Source organism: Dama dama, chromosome 3, assembly GCF_033118175.1.
Source record: "Dama dama isolate Ldn47 chromosome 3, ASM3311817v1, whole genome shotgun sequence".
NCBI lineage: Eukaryota > Metazoa > Chordata > Mammalia > Artiodactyla > Cervidae > Dama > Dama dama.
In genome coordinates this window covers 1479629-1501424 of record NC_083683.1, presented here as the reverse complement: position 1 = coordinate 1501424, position 21796 = coordinate 1479629, and positions in this window count along the sequence as shown.

Genomic DNA, 21796 nt, shown 5'->3' with positions numbered 1-21796 from the left:
CTCCTCTCCAAGGAGGCCTCAACCGAGGCCTAGGCCCAGGGGAAAGGCACCAGCGGGGATGAGCCAGTGGAGGCGCACGGGCATGTCTGGACCCAGTCCCCGCAGCCTGCCCCTTGGTGGGGCAGTACCCCCGGAGGCCAGGAAGGTCTGGGCAAGGCTGCCAGGGGCAGGGACACTGCTGGGGCTGCCCCTGGCCTGTGGGGCGTCTGAGCACAACCGGCACTCTCCCGCTGGAAGACCTCCCCGGCTGCCTCCAAAGGCCGGTTAACAAGCGCTCCCGCCCACTGTTCCCAGCAGGCGTGCACAATGCTCCCAAGCCCGGGAGAAAAGCGCTTCGGGGTGGTGCTCTCTCCGGGCCCTTGCCCCTGAGCCTGGGGGCCAGGCAGTTGGAACACACTCCCAGACCAAGGCAGAACCACATGCACACGTCTGTTCCTGACCCCTGCACCGGCAGAGAGCTCGGGGGAGCCAGAGTCTGTCAGGCAGCTGCTGGGTTGGCTGCCTGTGTGGGAAGGGGCAGAGCCGACCTAGGGGCAAGTTGGGCCTCTTCCTCTCCCTGCTGCCCTGAGGCTGCTGGGCCAAAGACGTCTTGGGCATCCAGCCCCTTACTGGTCCCTTCCCTCTGACGAGGCCCTCTGAGCTCCAGCACCTTGCAGTGTGGAGACAGCCCCTGCCAGCAACCTCATCTCCAAGGAGGCCTCAACCGAGGCCTAGGCCCAGGGGAAAGGCACCAGCGGGGATGAGCCTCGGGAGGCGCACGGGCATGTCTGGACCCAGTCCCCGCAGCCTGGCCCTTGGTGGGGCAGTACCCCCGGAGGCCAGGAAGGTCTGGGCAAGGCTGCGAGGGGCAGGGGCCCTGCTGGGTCGTGCCCCTGGCCTGTGGGGCGTCTGAGCACAACCGGCACTCTCCCGCTGGAAGACCTCCCCGTCTGCCTCCAAAGGCCGGTTTGCAAGCACTCCCGCCCGCTATTCCCGCCAGGCACGCACAATGCTCCCAAGCCCGGGAGAAAAGCGCTTCGGGGTGGTGCTCTCTCCGGGCCCTTGCCCCTGAGCCTGGGGGCCAGGCAGTTGGAGCACACTCCCAGGCCAAGGCAGAACGACATGCACACGTCTGTTCCTGACCCCTGCACCGGCAGAGAGCTCGGGGGAGCCAGAGTCTGTCAGGCAGGTGCTGGGCTGGCCACCTGTGTGGGAAGGGGCAGAGCCGACCTAGGGGCAAGTTGGGCCTCTTGCTCTCCCTGCTGCCCTGAGGCTGCTGGGCCAAAGAGGTCTTGGGCATCCAGCCCCTTGCTGGTCCCTTCCCTCTGACGAGGCCCTCTGAGCTCCAGCACCTTGCAGTGTGGAGACAGCCCCTGCCAGCAACCTCCTCTCCAATGAGGCCTCAACCGAGGCCTAGGCCCAGGGGAAAGGCACCAGCGGGGATGAGCCTTGGGAGGCGCCCGGGCATGTCTGGACCCAGTCCCCGCAGCCTGCCCCTTGGTGGGGCAGTACCCCCGGAGGCCAGGAAGGTCTGTGCAAGGCTGCCAGGGGCAGGGACAGCGCTGGGTCCTGCCCCTGGCCTGTGGGACGTCTGAGCACAACCGGCACTCTCCCGCTGGAAGACCTCCCCGTCTGCCTCCAAAGGCCGGTTTGCAAGCACTCCCGCCCGCTGTTCCCGCCAGGCACGCACAATGCTCCCAAGCCCGGGAGAAAAGCGCTTCGGGGTGGTGCTCTCTCCGGGCCATTGCCCCTAAGCCTGCGGGCCAGGCAGGGGGAACACACTCCCAGGCCAAGACAGAACGACATGAACATGTCTGTTCCTGCCCCCTACACCGGCAGAGAGCTCGGGGGAGCCAGAGTCTCTCAGGCAGGTGCTGGGCTGGCCGCCTGTGTGGGAAGGGGCAGAGCCGACCTAGGGGCAAGTTGGGCCTCTTGCTCTCCCTGCTGCCCTGAGTCTGCTGGGCCAAAGACGTCTTGGGCATCCAGCCCTTTGCTGGTCCCTTCCCTCTGACGAGGCCCTCTGAGCTCCAGCACCTTGCAGTGTGGAGACAGCACCTGCCAGCAATCTCCTCTCCAAGGAGGCCTCAACCGAGGCCTAGGACCAGGGGAAAGGCACCAGCGGGGATGAGCCTGGGGAGGCGCCCGGGCATGTCTGGACCCAGTCCCCGCAGCCTGCCCCTTGGTGGGGCAGTACCCCTGGAGGCCAGGAAGGTCTGGGCAAGGCTGACCAGGGGCAGGGGACCTGCTGGGTCCTGCCCCTGGCCTGTGGGGCCTCTGAGCACAACCGGCCCTCTCCCACTGGAAGACCTCCCCGGCTGCCTCCAAAGGCCGTTTTGCATGCACTCCCGCCCACTGTTCCCACCAAGCGCGCACAATGCTCCCAAGCCCGGGAGAAAAGCGCTTCGTGGTGGTGCTCTCTCCGGGCCCTTGCCCCTGAGCCTGGGGGCCAGGCAGGGGGTCCACACTCGCAGGGCAAGCCAGAACCACATGCACACGTCTGTTCCTGACCCCTGCACCGGCAGAGAGCTCGGGGGAGCCAGAGTCTGTCAGGCAGGTGCTGGGCTGGCCACCTGTGTGGGAAGGGGCAGAGCCGACCTAGGGGCAAGTTGGGCCTCTTCCTCTCCCTGCTGCCCTGAGGCTGCTGGGCCAAAGAGGTCTTGGCCATCCAGCCCCTTGCTGGTCCCTTCCCTCTGACGAGGCCCTCTGAGCTCCAGCACCTTGCAGTGTGGAGACAGCCCCTGCCAGCAACCTCCTCTCCAATGAGGCCTCAACCGAGGCCTAGGCCCAGGGGAAAGGCACCAGCGGGGATGAGCCTGGGGAGGCGCCCGGGCATGTCTGGACCCAGTCCCCGCAGCCTGCCCCTTGGTGGGGCAGTACCCCCGGAGGCCAGGAAGGTCTGTGCAAGGCTGCCAGGGGCAGGGACAGCGCTGGGTTCTGCCCCTGGCCTGTGGGACGTCTGAGCACAACCGGCACTCTCCCGCTGGAAGACCTCCCCGTCTGCCTCCAAAGGCCGGTTTGCAAGCACTCCCGCCCGCTGTTCCCGCCAGGCACGCACAATGCTCCCAAGCCCGGGAGAAAAGCGCTTCGGGGTGGTGCTCTCTCCGGGCCATTGCCCCTAAGCCTGCGGGCCAGGCAGGGGGAACACACTCCCAGGCCAAGACAGAACGACATGAACATGTCTGTTCCTGCCCCCTACACCGGCAGAGAGCTCGGGGGAGCCAGAGTCTCTCAGGCAGGTGCTGGGCTGGCCGCCTGTGTGGGAAGGGGCAGAGCCGACCTAGGGGCAAGTTGGGCCTCTTGCTCTCCCTGCTGCCCTGAGTCTGCTGGGCCAAAGACGTCTTGGGCATCCAGCCCTTTGCTGGTCCCTTCCCTCTGACGAGGCCCTCTGAGCTCCAGCACCTTGCAGTGTGGAGACAGCACCTGCCAGCAATCTCCTCTCCAAGGAGGCCTCAACCGAGGCCTAGGCCCAGGGGAAAGGCACCAGCGGGGATGAGCCTGGGGAGGCGCCCGGGCATGTCTGGACCCAGTCCCCGCAGCCTGCCCCTTGGTGGGGCAGTACCCCTGGAGGCCAGGAAGGTCTGGGCAAGGCTGACCAGGGGCAGGGGACCTGCTGGGTCCTGCCCCTGGCCTGTGGGGCCTCTGAGCACAACCGGCCCTCTCCCACTGGAAGACATCCCCGGCTGCCTCCAAAGGCCGTTTTGCATGCACTCCCGCCCACTGTTCCCACCAAGCGCGCACAATGCTCCCAAGCCCGGGAGAAAAGCGCTTCGTGGTGGTGCTCTCTCCGGGCCCTTGCCCCTGAGCCTGGGGGCCAGGCAGGGGGTCCACACTCGCAGGGCAAGCCAGAACCACATGCACACGTCTGTTCCTGACCCCTGCACCGGCAGAGAGCTCGGGGGAGCCAGAGTCTGTCAGGCAGCTGCTGGGCTGGCCGCCTTTGTGGGAAGGGGCAGAGCCGACCTAGGGGCAAGTTGGGCCTCTTGCTCTCCCTGCTGCCCTGAGGCTGCTGGGCCAAAGAGGTCTTGGGCATCCAGCCCTTAGCTTGTCCCTTCCCTCAGACGAGGCCCTCTGAGCTCCAGCACCTTGCAGTGTGGAGACAGCCCCTGCCAGCAACCTCCTCTCCAAGGAGGCCTCAACCGAGACCTAGGCCCAGGGGAAAGGCACCAGCGGGGATGAGCCTGGGGAGGCGCCCGGGCATGTCTGGACCCAGTCCCCGCAGCCTGCCCCTTGGTGGGGCAGTACCCCCGGAGGCCAGGAAGGTCTGGGAAAGGCTGGCCAGGGGCAGGGGACCTGCTGGGTCCTGCCCCTGGCCTGTGGGGCCTCTGAGCACAACCGGCCCTCTCCCACTGGAAGACCTCCCCGGCTGCCTCCAAAGTCCTGTTTGCCAACACTCCTACCCGCTGTTCACGCCAGACTTGCACAATGCTCCCAAGCCCGGGAGAAAATCGCTTCGGGGTGGTGCTCTCTCCGGGCCCTTGCCCCTGAGCCTGGGGCAAGGCATGGGGAACACACTCCCAGGCCAAGGCAGAACCACATGCCCACGTCTGTTCCTGTCCCCTGCACCGGCAGAGAGCTTGGGGGAGCCAGAGTCTGTCAGGCAGCTGCTGGGTTGGCCGCCTGTGTGGGAAGGGGCAGAGCTGCCCTAGGGGCAAGTTGGGCCTCTTGCTCTCCCTGCTGCCCTGAGGCTGCTGGGCCAAAGACGTCTTGGGCATCCAGCCCCTTACTGGTCCCTTCCCTCTGACGAGGCCCTCTGAGCTCCAGCACCTTGCAGTGTGGAGACAGCCCCTGCCAGCAACCTCCTCTCCAAGGAGGCCTCAACCGAGGCCTAGGCCCAGGGGAAATGCACCAGCGGGGATGAGCCAGGGGAGGCGCCCGAGCATGTCTGGACCCAGTCCCCGCAGCCTGCCCCTTGGTGGGGCAGTACCCCCGGAGGCCAGGAAGGTCTGGGTAAGGCTGGCCAGGGGCAGGGGCGCTGCTGGGTCCTGCCCCTGGCCTGTGGGGCCTCTGAGCACAACCGGCCCTCTCCCACTGGAAGACCTCCCCGGCTGCCTCCAAAGGCCGGTTTGCAAGCACTCCCGCCCACTGTTCCCGCCAGGCGCGCACAATGCTCCCAAGCCCGGGAGAAAAGCGCTTCGGGGTGGTGGTCTCTCCGGGCCCTTGCCCCTGAGCCTGGGGGCCAGGCAGGCGATCCACAGTCCCAGGCCAAGGCACAACAACATGCACACGTCTGTTCCTGCCCCCTCCACTGGCAGAGAGCTGGGGGGAGCCAGAGTCTGTCAGGCAGCTGCTGGGCTGGCCGCCTGTGTGGGAAGGGGCAGAACCGACCTAGGGGCAAGTTGGGCCTCTTGCTCTCCCTGCTGCACTGAGGCTGCTGGGCCAAAGAGGTCTTGGGCATCCAGCCCCTTGCTGGTCCCTTCCCTCTGACGAGGCCCTCTGAGCTCCAGCACCTTGCAGTGTGGAGACAGCCCCTGCCAGCAACCTCCTCTCCAAGGAGGCCTCAACCGAGGCCTAGGCCCAGGGGAAAGGCACCAGCGGGGATGAGCCAGGGGAGGCGCACGGGCATATCAGGAGCCAGTCCCCGCAGCCTGCCCCTTGGTGGGGCAGTACCCCCGGAGGCCAGGAAGGTCTGGGCAAGGCTGGCCAGGGGCAGGGTCCCTGCTGGGTCCTGCCCCTGGCCTGTGGGGCCTCTGAGCACAACCGGCCCTCTCCCACTGGAAGACCTCCCCGGTTGCCTCCAAAGGCGGGTTTGCCAACACTCCCGCCCGCTGTTCCCGCCAGGCACGCACAACGCTCCCAAGGCCAGGAGAAAAGCGCTTCGGGGTGTTGCTCTCTCCGGGCCCTTGCCCCTGAGCCTGGGGTCCAGGCAGTGGGTCCACACTCCCAGACCAAGGCAGAACCACATGCACACGTCTGTTCCTGACCCCTACACCGGCAGAGAGCTCGGGGGAGCCAGAGACTGCCAGGCTGCTGCTGGGCTGGCCGCCTGTGTGGGACGGGGCAGAGCCGACCTAGGGGCAAGTTGGGCCTCTTTCTCTCCCTGCTGCCCTGAGGCTGCTGGGTCAAAGAGGTCTTGGGCATCCAGCCCTTTGCTGGTCCCTTCCCTCTGACGAGGCCCTCTGATCTCCAGCACCTTGCAGTGTGGAGACAGCCCCTGCCAGCAACCTCCTCTCCAAGGAGGCCTCAACCGAGGCCTAGGCCCAGGGGAAAGGCACCAGCGGGGATGAGCCTGGGGAGGCGCCCGGGCATGTCTGGACCCAGTCCCCGCAGCCTGCCCCTTGGTGGGGCAGTACCCCCGGAGGCCAGGAAGGTCTGGGCAAGGCTGGCCAGGGTCAGGGGCCCTGCTGGGTCCTGCCCCTGGCCTGTGGGGCCTCTGAGCACAACCGGCCCTCTCCCACTGGAAGACCTCCCCGGCTGCCTCCAAAGTCCTGTTTGCAAACACTCCCGCCCGCTGTTCACCCCAGGCTCGCACAATGCTCCCAAGCCCGGGAGAAAAGCGCATTGGGGTGGTTCTCTCTCCGGGCCCTTGCCCCTGAGCCTGGGGGCAAGGCACGGGGAACACACTCCCTGGCCAAGGCAGAACCACATGCCCACGTCTGTTCCTGTCCCCTGCACCGGCAGAGAGCTTGGGGGAGCCAGAGTCTGGCAGGCAGCTGCTGGGTTGGCCGCCTGTGTGGGAAGGGGCAGAGCCGACCTAGGGGCAAGTTGGGCCTCTTACTCTCCCTGCTGCCCTGAGGCTGCTGGGCCAAAGACGTCTTGGCCATCCAGCCCCTTGCTGGTCCCTTCCCTCTGACGAGGCCCTCTGAGCTCCAGCACCTTGCAGTGTGGAGACAGCCCCTGCCAGCAACCTCATCTCCAAGGAGGCCTCAACCGAGGCCTAGGCCCAGGGGAAAGGCACCAGCGGGGATGAGCCAGGGGAGGCGCCCGAGCATGTCTGGACCCAGTCCCCGCAGCCTGCCCCTTGGTGGGGCAGTACCCCCGGAGGCCAGGAAGGTCTGGGCAAGGCTGGCCAGGGGCAGGGGCCCTGCTGCGTCCTGCCCCTGGCCTGTGGGGCCTCTGAGCACAACCGGCCCTCTCCCACTGGAAGACCTCCCCGGCTGTCTCCAAAGGCCGGTTTGCAAGCGCGCCCGCCCACTGTTCCCAGCAGGCGTGCACAATGCTCCCAAGCCCGGGAGAAAAGCGCTTCAGGGTGGTGCTCTCTCCGGGCCCTTGCCCCTGAGCCTGGGGGCAAGGCAGGGTGTCCACACTCCCAGGCCAAGGCAGAACCACATGCACACGTCTGATCTGCCCCCTGCACCGGCAGAGAGCTCGGGGGAGCCAGAGTCTGTCAGGCAGCTGCTTGGTTGGCCGCCTGTGTGGCAAGGGGCAGAGCCGACCTAGGGGCAAGTTGGGCCTCTTGCTCTCCCTGCTGCCCTGAGGCTGCTGGGCCAAAGAGGTCTTGGCCATCCAGCCCCTTGCTGGTCCCTTCCCTCTGACGAGGCCCTCTGAGCTCCAGCACCTTGCAGTGTGGAGACAGCCCCGGCCAGCAACCTCCTCTCCAAGGAGGCCTCAACCGAGGCCTAGGCCCAGGGGAAAGGCACCAGCGGGGATGAGCCTGGGGAGGCGCCCGGGCATGACTGGACCCAGTCCCCGCAGCCTGCCCCTTGGTGGGGCAGTACCCCCGGAGGCCAGGAAGGTCTGGGCAAGGCTGGCCAGGGTCAGGGGCCCTGCTGGGTCCTGCCCCTGGCCTGTGGGGCCTCTGAGCACAACCGGCCCTCTCCCACTGGAAGACCTCCCCGGCTGCCTCCAAAGGCCGGTTTGCCAACACTCCCGCCCGCTGTTCTCGCCAGGCACGCACAATTCTCCCAAGCCCGGGAGAAAAGCGCTTCGGTGTGTTGCTCTCTCCGGGCCCTTGCCCCTGAGTGTGGGGGCCAGGCAGTGGTTCCACACTCCCAGACCAAGGCAGAACCCCATGCACACGTCTGTTCCTGACCCCTGCACCGGCAGAGAGCTCGGGGGAGCCAGAGTCTGTCAGGCAGCTGCTGGGCTGGCCGCCTGTGTGGGAAGGGGCAGAGCCGACCTAGGGGCAAGTTGGGCCTCTTGCTCTCCCTGCTGCCCTGAGGCTGCTGGGCCAAAGAGGTCTTGGGCATCCAGCCCCTTGCTGGTCCCTTCCCTCTGACGAGGCCCTCTGAGCTCCAGCACCTTGCAGTGTGGAGACAGCCCCTGCCAGCAACCTCCTCTCCAAGGAGGCCTCAACCGAGGCCTAGGCCCAGGGGAAAGGCACCAGCGGGGATGAGCCAGTGGAGGCGCACGGGCATGTCTGGACCCAGTCCCCGCAGCCTGCCCCTTGGTGGGGCAGTACCCCCGGAGGCCAGGAAGGTCTGGGCAAGGCTGCCAGGGGCAGGGACACTGCTGGGGCTGCCCCTGGCCTGTGGGGCGTCTGAGCACAACCGGCACTCTCCCGCTGGAAGACCTCCCCGGCTGCCTCCAAAGGCCGGTTAACAAGCGCTCCCGCCCACTGTTCCCAGCAGGCGTGCACAATGCTCCCAAGCCCGGGAGAAAAGCGCTTCGGGGTGGTGCTCTCTCCGGGCCCTTGCCCCTGAGCCTGGGGGCCAGGCAGTTGGAACACACTCCCAGGCCAAAGCAGAACGACATGCACACGTCTGTTCCTGCCCCCTACACCGGCAGAGAGCTCGGGGGAGCCAGAGACTGCCAGGCTGCTGCTGGGCTGGCTGCCTGTGTGGGACGGGGCAGAGCCGACCTAGGGGCAAGTTGGGCCTCTTGCTCTCCCTGCTGCCCTGAGGCTGCTGGGTCAAAGAGGTCTTGGGCATCCAGCCCTTTGCTGGTCCCTTCCCTCTGACGAGGCCCTCTGAGCTCCAGCACCTTGCAGTGTGGAGATAGCCCCTGCCAGCAACCTCCTCTCCAAAGAGGCCTCAACCGAGGCCTACGCCCAGGGGAAAAGCACCAGCGGGGATGATCCTGGGGAGGCGCACGGACATGTCTGGACCCAGTCCCCGCAGCCTGCCCCTTGGTGGGGCAGTACCCCCGGAGGCCAGGAAGGTCTGGGCAAGGCTGGCCAGGGGCAGGGGCCCTGCTGGGTCCTGCCCCTGGCCTGTGAGGCCTCTGAGCACAACCGGCCCTCTCCCACTGGAAGACCTCCCCAGCTGCATCCAAAGTCCTGTTTGCAAACACTCCCGCCCTCTGTTCACGCCAGGCTCGCACAATGCTCCCAAGCCCGGGAGAAAAGCGCTTCGGGGTGGTGCTCTCTCCGGGCCCTTGCCCCTGAGCCTGGGGGCCAGGCAGTGGGTCCACACTCCCAGACCAAGGCAGAACCACATGCACACGTCTGTTCCTGACCCCTGCACCGGCAGAGAGTTCGGGGGAGCCAGAGTCTGTCAGGCAGGTGCTGGGCTGGCCGCCTGTGTGGGAAGGGGCAGAGCCGACCTAGGGGCAAGTTGGGCCTCTTCCTCTCCCTGCTGCCCTGAGGCTGCTGGGCCAAAGAGGTCTTGGGCATCCAGCCCCTTGCTGGTCCCTTCCCTCTGACGAGGCCCTCTGAGCTCCAGCACCTTGCAGTGTGGAGACAGCCCCTGCCAGCAACCTCCTCTCCAATGAGGCCTCAACCGAGGCCTAGGCCCAGGGGAAAGGCACCAGCGGGGATGAGCCTGGGGAGGCGCCCGGGCATGTCTGGACCCAGTCCCCGCAGCCTGCCCCTTGGTGGGGCAGTACCCCCGGAGGCCAGGAAGGTCTGTGCAAGGCTGCCAGGGGCAGGGACAGCGCTGGGTCCTGCCCCTGGCCTGTGGGACGTCTGAGCACAACCGGCACTCTCCCGCTGGAAGACCTCCCCGTCTGCCTCCAAAGGCCGGTTTGCAAGCACTCCCGCCCGCTGTTCCCGCCAGGCACGCACAATGTTCCCAAGCCCGGGAGAAAAGCGCTTCGGGGTGGTGCTCTCTCCGGGCCCTTGCCCCTAAGCCTGGGGGCCAGGCAGGGGGAACACACTCCCAGGCCAAGACAGAACGACATGAACACGTCTGTTCCTGCCCCCTACACCGGCAGAGAGCTCGGGGGAGCCAGAGTCTCTCAGGCAGCTGCTGGGTTGGCTGCCTGTGTGGGAAGGGGCAGAGCCGACCTAGGGGCAAGTTGGGCCTCTTGCTCTCCCTGCTGCCCTGAGGCTGCTGGGTCAAAGAGGTCTTGGGCATCCAGCCCCTTGCTGGTCCCTTCCCGCTGACGAGGCCCTCTGAGCTCCAGCACCTTGCAGTGTGGAGACAGCCCCTGCCAGCAAGCTCCTCTCCGAGGAGGCATCAACCGAGGCCTATGCCCAGGGGAAAGGCACCAGCGGGGATGAGCCTGGGGAGGCGCCCAGGCATGTCTGGACCCAGTCCCCGCAGCCTGCCCCTTGGTGGGGCAGTACCCCCGGAGGCCAGGAAGGTCTGGGCAAGGCTGGCCAGGGGCAGGGGACCTGCTGGGTCCTGCCCCTGGCCTGTGAGGCCTCTGAGCACAACCGGCCCTCTCCCACTGGAAGACCTCCACGGCTGCCTCCAAAGTCCTGTTTGCAAACACTCCCGCCCGCTGTTCACGCCAGGCTCGCACAGTGCTCCCAAGCCCGGGAGAAAAGCGCTTCGGGGTGGTGCTCTCTCCGGGCCCTTGCCCCTGAGCCTGGGGGCAAGGCAGTGGGTCCACACTCCCAGACCAAGGCAGAACCACATGCACACGTCTGATCTGTCCCCTGCAACGGCAGAGAGCCGGGGGAGACAGAGTCTGTCAGGCAGCTGCTGGGCTGGCCGCCTGTGTGGGAAGGGGCAGAGCCGACCTAGGGGCAAGTTGGGCCTCTTCCTCTCCCTGCTGCCCTGAGGCTGCTGGGCCAAAGAGGTCTTGGGCATCCAGCCCCTTGCTGGTCCCTTCCCTCTGACGAGGCCCTCTGAGCTCCAGCACCTTGCAGTGTGGAGACAGCCCCTGCCAGCAACCTCCTCTCCAAGGAGGCCTCAACCGAGGCCTAGGCCCAGGGGAAAGGCACCAGCGGGGATGAGCCTGGGGAGGCGCCCGGCCATGTCTGGACCCAGTCCCCGCAGCCTGCCCCTTGGTGGGGCAGTACCCCCGGAGGCCAGGAAGGTCTGTGCAAGGCTGCCAGGGGCAGGGACACTGCTGGGTCCTGCCCCTGGCCTGTGGGGCGTCTGAGCACAACCGGCACTCTCCCGCTGGAAGACCTCCCCGGCTGCCTCGAAAGGCCGGTTTGCAAGCACTCCCGCCCGCTGTTCCCGGCCGGCACGCACAATGCTCCCAAGCCCGGGAGAAAAGCGCTTCGGGGTGGTGCTCTCACCGGGCCCTTGCCCCTGAGCCTGGGGGCCAGGCAGGGGGAACACACTCCCAGGCCAAGGCAGAACGACATGCACACGTCTGTTCCTGCCCCCTACACTGGCAGAGAGCTCGGGGGAGTCAGAGACTGCCAGGCTGCTGCTGGGCTGGCCGCCTGTGTGGGACGGGGCAGAGCCGACCTAGGGGCAAGTTGGGCCTCTTGCTCTCCCTGCTGCCCTGAGGCTGCTGGGTCAAAGAGGTCTTGGGCATCCAGCCCTTTGCTTGTCCCTTCCCTCTGACGAGGCCCTCTGAGCTCCAGCACCTTGCAGTGTGGAGACAGCCCCTGCCAGCAACCTCCTCTCCAAGGAGGCCTCAACCGAGACCTAGGACCAGGGGAAAGGCACCAGCGGGGATGAGCCTGGGGAGGCGCCCGGGCATGTCTGGACCCAGTCCCCGCAGCCTGCCCCTTGGTGGGGCAGTACCCCCGGAGGCCAGGAAGGTCTGGGAAAGGCTGGCCAGGGGCAGGGGACCTGCTGGGTCCTGCCCCTGGCCTGTGGGGCCTCTGAGCACAACCGGCCCTCTCCCACTGGAAGACCTCCCCGGCTGCTTCCAAAGTCCTGTTTGCCAACACTCCCACCCGCTGTTCACGCCAGACTTGCACAATGCTCCCAAGCCCGGGAGAAAAGCGCTTCGGGGTGGTGCTCTCTCCGGGCCCTTGCCCCTGATCCTGGGGGCAAGGCATGGGGAACACACTCCCAGGCCAAGGCAGAACCACATGCCCACGTCTGTTCCTGTCCCCTGCACCGGCAGAGAGCTTGGGGGAGCCAGAGTCTGTCAGGCAGCTGCTGGTTTGGCCGCCTGTGTGGGAAGGGGCAGAACCGCCCTAGGGGCAAGTTGGGCCTCTTGCTCTCCCTGCTGCCCTGAGGCTGCTGGGCCAAAGACGTCTTGGGCATCCAGCCCCTTACTGGTCCCTTCCCTCTGACGAGGCCCTCTGAGCTCCAGCACCTTGCAGTGTGGAGACAGCCCCTGCCAGCAACCTCCTCTCCAAGGAGGCCTCAACCGAGGCCTAGGCCCAGGGGAAAGGCACCAGCGGGGATGAGCCAGGGGAGGCGCCCGAGCATGTCTGGACCCAGTCCCCGCAGCCTGCCCCTTGGTGGGGCAGTACCCCCGGAGGCCAGGAAGGTCTGGGTAAGGCTGGCCAGGGGCAGGGGCCCTGCTGGGTCCTGCCCCTGGCCTGTGGGGCCTCTGAGCACAACCGGCCCTTTCCCACTGGAAGACCTCCCCGGCTGCCTCCAAATGCCGGTTTGCAAGCACTCCCGCCCACTGTTCCCGCCAGGCGCGCACAATGCTCCCAAGCCCGGGAGAAAAGCGCTTCGGGGTGTTGGTCTCTCCGGGCCCTTGCCCCTGAGCCTGGGGGCCAGGAAGGGGGTCCACACTCCCAGGGCAAGGCAGAACCACATGCACACGTCTGTTCCTGCCCCCTCCACCGGCAGAGAGCTGGGGGGAGCCAGAGTCTGTCAGGCAGCTGCTGGGCGGGCCGCCTGTGTGGGAAGGGGCAGAGCCGACCTAGGGGCAAGTTGGGCCTCTTGCTCTCCCTGCTGCCCTGAGGCTGCTGGGCCAAAGAGGTCTTGGGCATCCAGCCCCTTGCTGGTCCCTTCCCTCTGACGAGGCCCTCTGAGCTCCAGCACCTTGCAGTGTGGAGACAGCCCCTGCCAGCAACCTCCTCTCCAAGGAGGCCTCAACCGAGGCCTAGGCCCAGGGGAAAGGCACCAGCGGGGATGAGCCAGTGGAGGCGCACGGTCATATCAGGACCCAGTCCCCGCAGCCTGCCCCTTGGTGGGGCAGTACCCCCGGAGGCCAGGAAGGTCTGGGCAAGGCTGGCCAGGGGCAGGGTCCCTGCTGGGTCCTGCCCCTGGCCTGTGGGGCCTCTGAGCACAACCGGCCCTCTCCCACTGGAAGACCTCCCCGGCTGCCTCCAAAGGCCGGTTTGCCAACACTCCCGCCCGCTGTTCCCGCCAGGCACGCACAACGCTCCCAAGGCCAGGAGAAAAGCGCTTCGGGGTGTTGCTCTCTCCGGGACCTTGCCCCTGAGCCTGGGGTCCAGGCAGTGGGTCCACACTCCCAGACCACGGCAGAACCACATGCACACGTCTGTTCCTGACCCCTGCACCGGCAGAGAGCTCGGGGGAGCCAGAGTCTGTCAGGCAGCTGCTGGGTTGGCTGCCTGTGTGGGAAGGGGCAGAGCCGACCTAGGGGCAAGTTGGGCCTCTTGCTCTCCCTGCTGCCCTGAGGCTGCTGGGCCAAAGAGGTCTTGGGTATCCAGCCCCTTGCTGGTCCCTTCCCGCTGACGAGGCCCTCTGAGCTCCAGCACCTTGCAGTGTGGAGACAGCCCCTGCCAGCAACCTCCTCTCCAAGGAGGCATCAACCGAGGCCTATGCCCAGGGGAAAGGCACCAGCGGGGATGAGCCTGGGGAGGCGCCCGGGCATGTCTGGACCCAGTCCCCGCAGCCTGCCCCTTGGTGGGGCAGTACCCCCTGAGGCCAGGAAGGTCTGGGCAAGGCGGGCCAGGGGCAGGGGACCTGCTGGGTCCTGCCCCTGGCCTGTGAGGCCTCTGAGCACAACCGGCCCTCTCCCACTGGAAGACCTCCACGGCTGCCTCCAAAGTCCTGTTTGCAAACACTCCCGCCCGCTGTTCACGCCAGGCTCGCACAATGCTCCCAAGCCCGGGAGAAAAGCGCTTCGGGGTGGTGCTCTCTCCGGGCCCTTGCCCCTGAGCCTGGGGGCAAGGCAGGGGGAATACACTCCCAGGCCAAGGCAGAACCACATGCCCACGTCTGTTCCTGTCCCCTGCACCGGCAGAGAGCTTGGGGGAGCCAGAGTCTGTCAGGCAGCTGCTGGGTTGGCCGCCTGTGTGGGAAGGGGCAGAGCCGCCCTAGGGGCAAGTTGGGCCTCTTGCTCTCCCTGCTGCCCTGAGGCTGCTGGGCCAAAGACGTCTTGGGCATCCAGCCCCTTACTGGTCCCTTCCCTCTGACGAGGCCCTCTGAGCTCCAGCACCTTGCAGTGTGGAGACAGCCCCTGCCAGCAACCTCCTCTCCAAGGAGGCCTCAACCGAGGCCTAGGCCCAGGGGAAAGGCACCAGCGGGGATGAGCCTGGGGAGGCGCCCGGGCATGTCTGGACCCAGTCCCCGCAGCCTGCCCCTTGGTGGGGCAGTACCCCCGGAGGCCAGGAAGGTCTGGGCAAGGCTGGCCAGGGGCAGGGGCCCTGCTGCGTCCTGCCCCTGGCCTGTGGGTCCTCAGAGCACAACCGGCCCTATCCCATTGGAAGACCTCCCAGGCTGCCTCCAAAGGCCGGTTTGCAAGCGCTCCCACCCACTGTTCCCAGCAGGCGTGCACAATGCTCCCAAGCCCGGGAGAAAAGAGCTTCAGGGTGGTGCTCTCTCCGGGCCCTTGCCCCTGAGCCTGGGGGCAAGGCAGGGTGTCCACACTCCCAGGACAAGGCAGAACCACATGCACACGTCTGATCTGCCCCCTGCACCGGCAGAGAGCTCGGGGGAGCCAGAGTCTGTCAGGCAGCTGCTGGGCTGGCCGCCTGTGTGGGAAGGGGCAGAGCCGACCTAGGGGCATGTTGGGCCTCTTGCTCTCCCTGCTGCCCTGAGGCTGCTGGGCCAAAGACGTCTTGGGCATCCAGCCCCTTGCTGGTCCCTTCCCTCTGACGAGGCCCTCTGAGCTCCAGCACCTTGCAGTGTGGAGACAGCCCCTGCCAGCAACCTCCTCTCCAAGGAGGCCTCAACCGAGGCCTAGGCCCAGGGGAAAGGCACCAGCGGGGATGAGCCTGGGGAGGCGCCCGGCCATGTCTGGACCCAGTCCCCGCAGCCTGCCCCTTGGTGGGGCAGTACCCCCGGAGGCCAGGAGGGTCTGGGCAAGGCTGCCAGGGGCAGGGACACTGCTGGGTCCTGCCCCTGGCCTGTGGGGCCTCTGAGCACAACCGGCACTCTCCCGCTGGAAGACCTCCCCGGCTGCCTCCAAAGGCCGGTTTGCAAGCACTCCCGCCCGCTGTTCCCGCCAGGCACGCACAATGCTCCCAAGCCCGGGAGAAAAGCGCTTCGGGGTGGTGCTCTCTCCGGGCCCTTGCCCCTGAGCCTGGGGGACAGGCAGGGGGAACACACTCCCAGGCCAAGGCAGAACGACATGCACACGTCTGTTCCTGCCCCCTACACCGGCAGAGAGTTCGGGGGAGCCAGAGACTGCCAGGCTGCTGCTGGGCTGGCTGCCTGTGTGGGACGGGGTAGAGCCGACCTAGGGGCAAGTTGGGCCTCTTGCTCTCCCTGCTGCCCTGAGGCTGCTGGGCCAAAGAGGTCTTGGGCATCCAGCCCTTTGCTGGTCCTTTCCCTCTGACGAGGCCCTCTGAGCTCCAGCACCTTGCAGTGTGCAGACAGCCCCTGCCGGCAACCTCCTCTCCAAGGAGGCCTCAACCGAGGCCTAGGCCCAGGGGAAAGGCACCAGCGGGGATGAGCCTGGGGAGGCGCCCGGGCATGTCTGGACCCAGGCCCCGCAGCCTGCCCCTTGGTGGGGCAGTACCCCCGGAGGCCAGGAAGGTCTGGGCAAGGCTGCCAGAGGCAGGGACACTGCTGGGTCCTGCCCCTGGCCTGTGGGGCCTCTGAGAACAACTGGCACTCTCCCGCTGGAAGACCTCCCCGGCTGCCTCCAAAGGCTGGTTTGCAAGCACTCAATCCCGCTGTTCACGCCAGCTGCGCACAATGCTCCCAAGCCCGGGAGCAAAGCATTTTGGGGTGGTGCTCACTCCGGGCTTTGGAAGACCTCCCCGGCTGCCTCCAAGGCCGGTTTGCAAGCACTTCTGCCTGCTGTTCCCGCCACCCGCGCACAATGCTCCCAAGCCCGGGAGAAAAGCGTTTCGGGGTGGTGTTCTCTCTGGGCCCAAGAAAGACCTCCCGGGCTGCCCCCAAATGCCGGTTTGCAAGCACTCCCACTCGCTGTTCCCGCCATCCGTGCAAATGCTCCAAGCCCAGGAGAAAAGCCCTTCAGGGTGGTGCTCTCTCCCGGCCCTTGGAAGACCTCCCCGGCTGCCTCCAAAGGCCGGTTTGCAAGCACTCAATCCCGCTGTTCCCGCCAGCCGCGCACAATGCTCCCAAGCCCGGGAGAAAAGCATTTTGGGGTGGTCTCTCTCCGGGCCCTTGGAAGACTCCCCGGCTGCCTCTAAAGGCCGGTTTGCAAGCACTCATGTCCTCTGTTCCCGACAGCCGCGAACAATGCTCCCAATTCCGTGAGAAAAGTGCTTCGGGATGGTGCTCTCTCCGGGCCGTTGGAAGACCTCCCAAGCTGCCTCCAAAGGCCGGTTTGCAAGCACTCCCGCCCGCTGTTCCCGCCAGCCTCGCACAATGCTCCCAAGACCGGGAGAAAAGCGCTTCGGGGTGGTGTTCTCTCCGTGCCCATGGAAGACCTCCCGGGGTGCCCCCAAAGGCCGGTTTGGAAGCACTCCCACTCGCTGTTCCCGCCATCCGCGCACAATGCTCCCAAGCCCGGGAGAAAAGCATTTTGGGGTGGTGCTCACACCGGGCCCTGGAAGACCTCCCCGGCTGCCTCCAAAGGACGGTTTTCAAGCACTCCTGCCTGCTGTTCCCGCCACCCGCGCACAATGCTCCCAAGCCCGGGAGAAAAGCGCTTCGGGGTGGTGCTCTCTACAGGCCCTTGGAAGACCTCCCCGGCTGCCTCCAAAGGCCGGTTTGCAAGGACTCCTTCCTGCTGTTCCCGCCATCCGCGCACAATGCTCCCAAGCCCGGGAGAAAAGCATTTTGGGGTGGTGCTCACACCGGGCCCTGGAAGACCTCCCCGGCTGCCTCCAAAGGACGGTTTTCAAGCACTCCTGCCTGCTGTTCCCGCCACCCGCGCAGAATGCTCCCAAGCGCGGGAGAAAAGCGCTTCGGGGTGGTGCTCTCTACAGGCCCTTGGAAGACCTCCCCGGCTGCCTCCAAAGGCCCGTTTGCAAGGACTCCTTCCTGCTGTTCCCGCCAGCCACGCACAATGCTCCCAAGCCCGGGAGAAAAGCATTTTGGGGTGGTGCTCACTCCGGGCCCTTGGAAGACCTCCCCGGCTGCCTCCAAAGGCCAGTTTGCAAGCAGTCCTGCCTGCTGTTCCCGCCAGACGCGCACAATGCTCCCAAGCCCGGAAGAAAAGCGCTTCGGGGTGGTGCTCTCTCCGGGCCCTTGGAAGACATCCCCGGCTGCCTCCAAAGGCCGGTTTGCAAGCACTCATGCCCGTTGTTCCCACCAGCCGCGCACAATGCTCCCAAGCCCGGGAGAAAAGCATTTTGGTGTGTGCTCACTCCGGGCCCTTGGAAGACCTCCCCGGCTGCCTCCAAAGGCCAGTTTGCAAGCAGTCCTGCCTGCTGTTCCCGCCAGCCGCGCACAATGTTCCCAAGCCCGGGAGAAAAGCGCTTCGGGGTGGTGCTCTCTCCAGGCCCTTGGAAGACCTCCCGGGCTGCCTCCAAAGGCCGGTTTGCAAGCATTCATGTCCGTTGTTCCCGACAGCCGCGCACAATGCTCCCAAGCCCGAGACAAAAGCATTTTGGGGTGGTGATCAGTCCGGGCCCTTGGAAGACCTCCCCGGCTGCCTCCAAAGGACAGTTTGCAAGAACTCATGCCCGCTGTTTCCGCCAGGCACGCACAATGCTCCCAAGCCCGGGAGAAAAGCGCTTCGGGGTGGTGCTCTCACCGGGCCCTTGCCCCTGAGCCTGGGGGCACTGCAGGGGGAACACACTCCCAGGCCAAGGCAGAACCACATGCAAACGTCTGTTCCTGGTCCCTGCACCGGCAGAGAGCTCGGGGGAGCCAGAGTATGCCAGGCAGCTGCTGGGTTGGCGGCCTGTGTGGAAAGGGGCAGAGCCGACCTAGGGGCAAGTTGGGCCTCTTGCTCTCCCTGCTGCCCTGAGGCTGCTGGGCCAAAGAGGTCTTGGGCATCCAGCCCCTTGCTGGTCCCTTCCCTCCTATGAGGCCCTCTGAGCTCCAGCACCTTGCAGTGTGGAGACAGCCCCTGCCAGCAACCTCGTCTCCAAGGAGGCCTCAACCGAGGCCTAGGCCCAGGGGAAAGGCACCAGCGGGGATGAGCCTGGGGAGGCGCCCGGGCATGTCTGGACCCAGTCCCCGCAGCCTGCCCCTTGGTGGGGCAGTACCCCCGGAGGCCAGGAAGGTCTGGGCAAGGCTGCCAGGGGCAGGACACTGCTGGGTCCTGCCCCTGGCCTGTGGGGCGTCTGAGCACAACCGGCACTCTCCCGCTGGAAGACCTCCCCGTCTGCCTCGAAAGGCCGGTTTGCAAGCACTCCTTCCTGCTGTTCCCGCCAGCCACGCACAATGCTCCCAAGCCCGGGAGAAAAGCTTTTTGGGGTGGTGCTCTCTCCGGGACCTTGGAAGACCTCCCCGGCTGCCTCCAAAGGCCAGTTTGCAAGCAGTCCTGCCTGCTGTTCCCGCCAGCCGCGCACAATGCTCCCAAGCCCGGGAGAAAAGCTTTTTGGGGTGGTGCTCTCTCCGGGCCCTTGGAAGACGTCCCCGGCTGCCTCCAAAGGCCGGTTTGCAAGCACTCATGCCCGTTGTTCCCACCAGACGCGCACAATGCTCCCAAGCCCGGGAGAAAAGCATTTTGGGGTGGTGCTCACTCCGGGCCCTTGGAAGACCTCCCCGGCTGCCTCCAAAGGCCAGTTTGCAAGCAGTCCTGCCTGCTGTTCCCGCCAGCCGCGCACAATGTTCCCAAGCCCGGGAGAAAAGCGCTTCGGGGTGGTGCTCTCTCCGGGCCCTTGGAAGACCTCCCGGGCTGCCTCCAAAGGCCGGTTTGCAAGCATTCATGTCCGTTGTTCCCGACAGCCGCGCACAATGCTCCCAAGCCCGAGAGAAAAGCATTTTGGGGTGGTGCTCTCTCCGGGCCCTGGAAGACCTCCCGGGCTGCCTCCAAAGGCCGGTTTGCAAGCATTCATGTCCGTTGTTCCCGACAGCCGCGCACAATGCTCCCAAGCCCGGGAGAAAAGCGCTTCGGGGTGGTGTTCTCTCAGGGACCATGGAGGACCTCCCCCGCTGCCCCCAAAGGCCGGTTTGCAAGCATTCCCACTCGCTGTTCCCGCCAGGCACACACAATGTTCCAAAACCCCAGAGAAAAGCGCTTCGGGGTGGTGCTCTCTCCGCGCCCTTGGAAGACTTCTCTGGCTGCCGCCAAAGGCCGGTTTGCAAGAATTCCCTCCCGCTGTCCCACCAGCCGCACACAATGCTCCAAAACCCGAGAGAAAACGCTTCGAGGTGGTGCTCTCTCCGGGCCCTTGGAAGACCTCCCCGGCTGCCTCCAAATGCCGGTTTGCAAGCACTCCCGCCCACTGTTCCCGCCAGGCGCGCACAATGCTCCCAAGCCCGGGAGAAAAGCGCTTCGGGGTGTTGGTCTCTCCGGGCCCTTGCCCCTGAGCCTGGGGGCCAGGAAGGGGGTCCACACTCCCAGGGCAAGGCAGAACCACATGCACACGTCTGTTCCTGCCCCCTCCACCGGCAGAGAGCTGGGGGGAGCCAGAGTCTGTCAGGCAGCTGCTGGGCGGGCCGCCTGTGTGGGAAGGGGCAGAGCCGACCTAGGGGCAAGTTGGGCCTCTTGCTCTCCCTGCTGCCCTGAGGCTGCTGGGCCAAAGAGGTCTTGGGCATCCAGCCCCTTGCTGGTCCCTTCCCTCTGACGAGGCCCTCTGAGCTCCAGCACCTTGCAGTGTGGAGACAGCCCCTGCCAGCAACCTCCTCTCCAAGGAGGCCTCAACCGAGGCCTAGGCCCAGGGGAAAGGCACCAGCGGGGATGAGCCAGTGGAGGCGCACGGTCATATCAGGACCCAGTCCCCGCAGCCTGCCCCTTGGTGGGGCAGTACCCCCGGAGGCCAGGAAGGTCTGGGCAAGGCTGGCCAGGGGCAGGGTCCCTGCTGGGTCCTGCCCCTGGCCTGTGGGGCCTCTGAGCACAACCGGCCCTCTCCCACTGGAAGACCTCCCCGGCTGCCTCCAAAGGCCGGTTTGCCAACACTCCCGCCCGCTGTTCCCGCCAGGCACGCACAACGCTCCCAAGGCCAGGAGAAAAGCGCTTCGGGGTGTTGCTCTCTCCGGGACCTTGCCCCTGAGCCTGGGGTCCAGGCAGTGGGTCCACACTCCCAGACCACGGCAGAACCACATGCACACGTCTGTTCCTGACCCCTGCACCGGCAGAGAGCTCGGGGGAGCCAGAGTCTGTCAGGCAGCTGCTGGGTTGGCTGCCTGTGTGGGAAGGGGCAGAGCCGACCTAGGGGCAAGTTGGGCCTCTTGCTCTCCCTGCTGCCCTGAGGCTGCTGGGCCAAAGAGGTCTTGGGTATCCAGCCCCTTGCTGGTCCCTTCCCGCTGACGAGGCCCTCTGAGCTCCAGCACCTTGCAGTGTGGAGACAGCCCCTGCCAGCAACCTCCTCTCCAAGGAGGCATCAACCGAGGCCTATGCCCAGGGGAAAGGCACCAGCGGGGATGAGCCTGGGGAGGCGCCCGGGCATGTCTGGACCCAGTCCCCGCAGCCTGCCCCTTGGTGGGGCAGTACCCCCTGAGGCCAGGAAGGTCTGGGCAAGGCGGGCCAGGGGCAGGGGACCTGCTGGGTCCTGCCCCTGGCCTGTGAGGCCTCTGAGCACAACCGGCCCTCTCCCACTGGAAGACCTCCACGGCTGCCTCCAAAGTCCTGTTTGCAAACACTCCCGCCCGCTGTTCACGCCAGGCTCGCACAATGCTCCCAAGCCCGGGAGAAAAGCGCTTCGGGGTGGTGCTCTCTCCGGGCCCTTGCCCCTGAGCCTGGGGGCAAGGCAGGGGGAATACACTCCCAGGCCAAGGCAGAACCACATGCCCACGTCTGTTCCTGTCCCCTGCACCGGCAGAGAGCTTGGGGGAGCCAGAGTCTGTCAGGCAGCTGCTGGGTTGGCCGCCTGTGTGGGAAGGGGCAGAGCCGCCCTAGGGGCAAGTTGGGCCTCTTGCTCTCCCTGCTGCCCTGAGGCTGCTGGGCCAAAGACGTCTTGGGCATCCAGCCCCTTACTGGTCCCTTCCCTCTGACGAGGCCCTCTGAGCTCCAGCACCTTGCAGTGTGGAGACAGCCCCTGCCAGCAACCTCCTCTCCAAGGAGGCCTCAACCGAGGCCTAGGCCCAGGGGAAAGGCACCAGCGGGGATGAGCCTGGGGAGGCGCCCGGGCATGTCTGGACCCAGGCCCCGCAGCCTGCCCCTTGGTGGGGCAGTACCCCCGGAGGCCAGGAAGGTCTGGGCAAGGCTGGCCAGGGGCAGGGGCCCTGCTGCGTCCTGCCCCTGGCCTGTGGGTCCTCAGAGCACAACCGGCCCTATCCCATTGGAAGACCTCCCAGGCTGCCTCCAAAGGCCGGTTTGCAAGCGCTCCCACCCACTGTTCCCAGCAGGCGTGCACAATGCTCCCAAGCCCGGGAGAAAAGAGCTTCAGGGTGGTGCTCTCTCCGGGCCCTTGCCCCTGAGCCTGGGGGCAAGGCAGGGTGTCCACACTCCCAGGACAAGGCAGAAC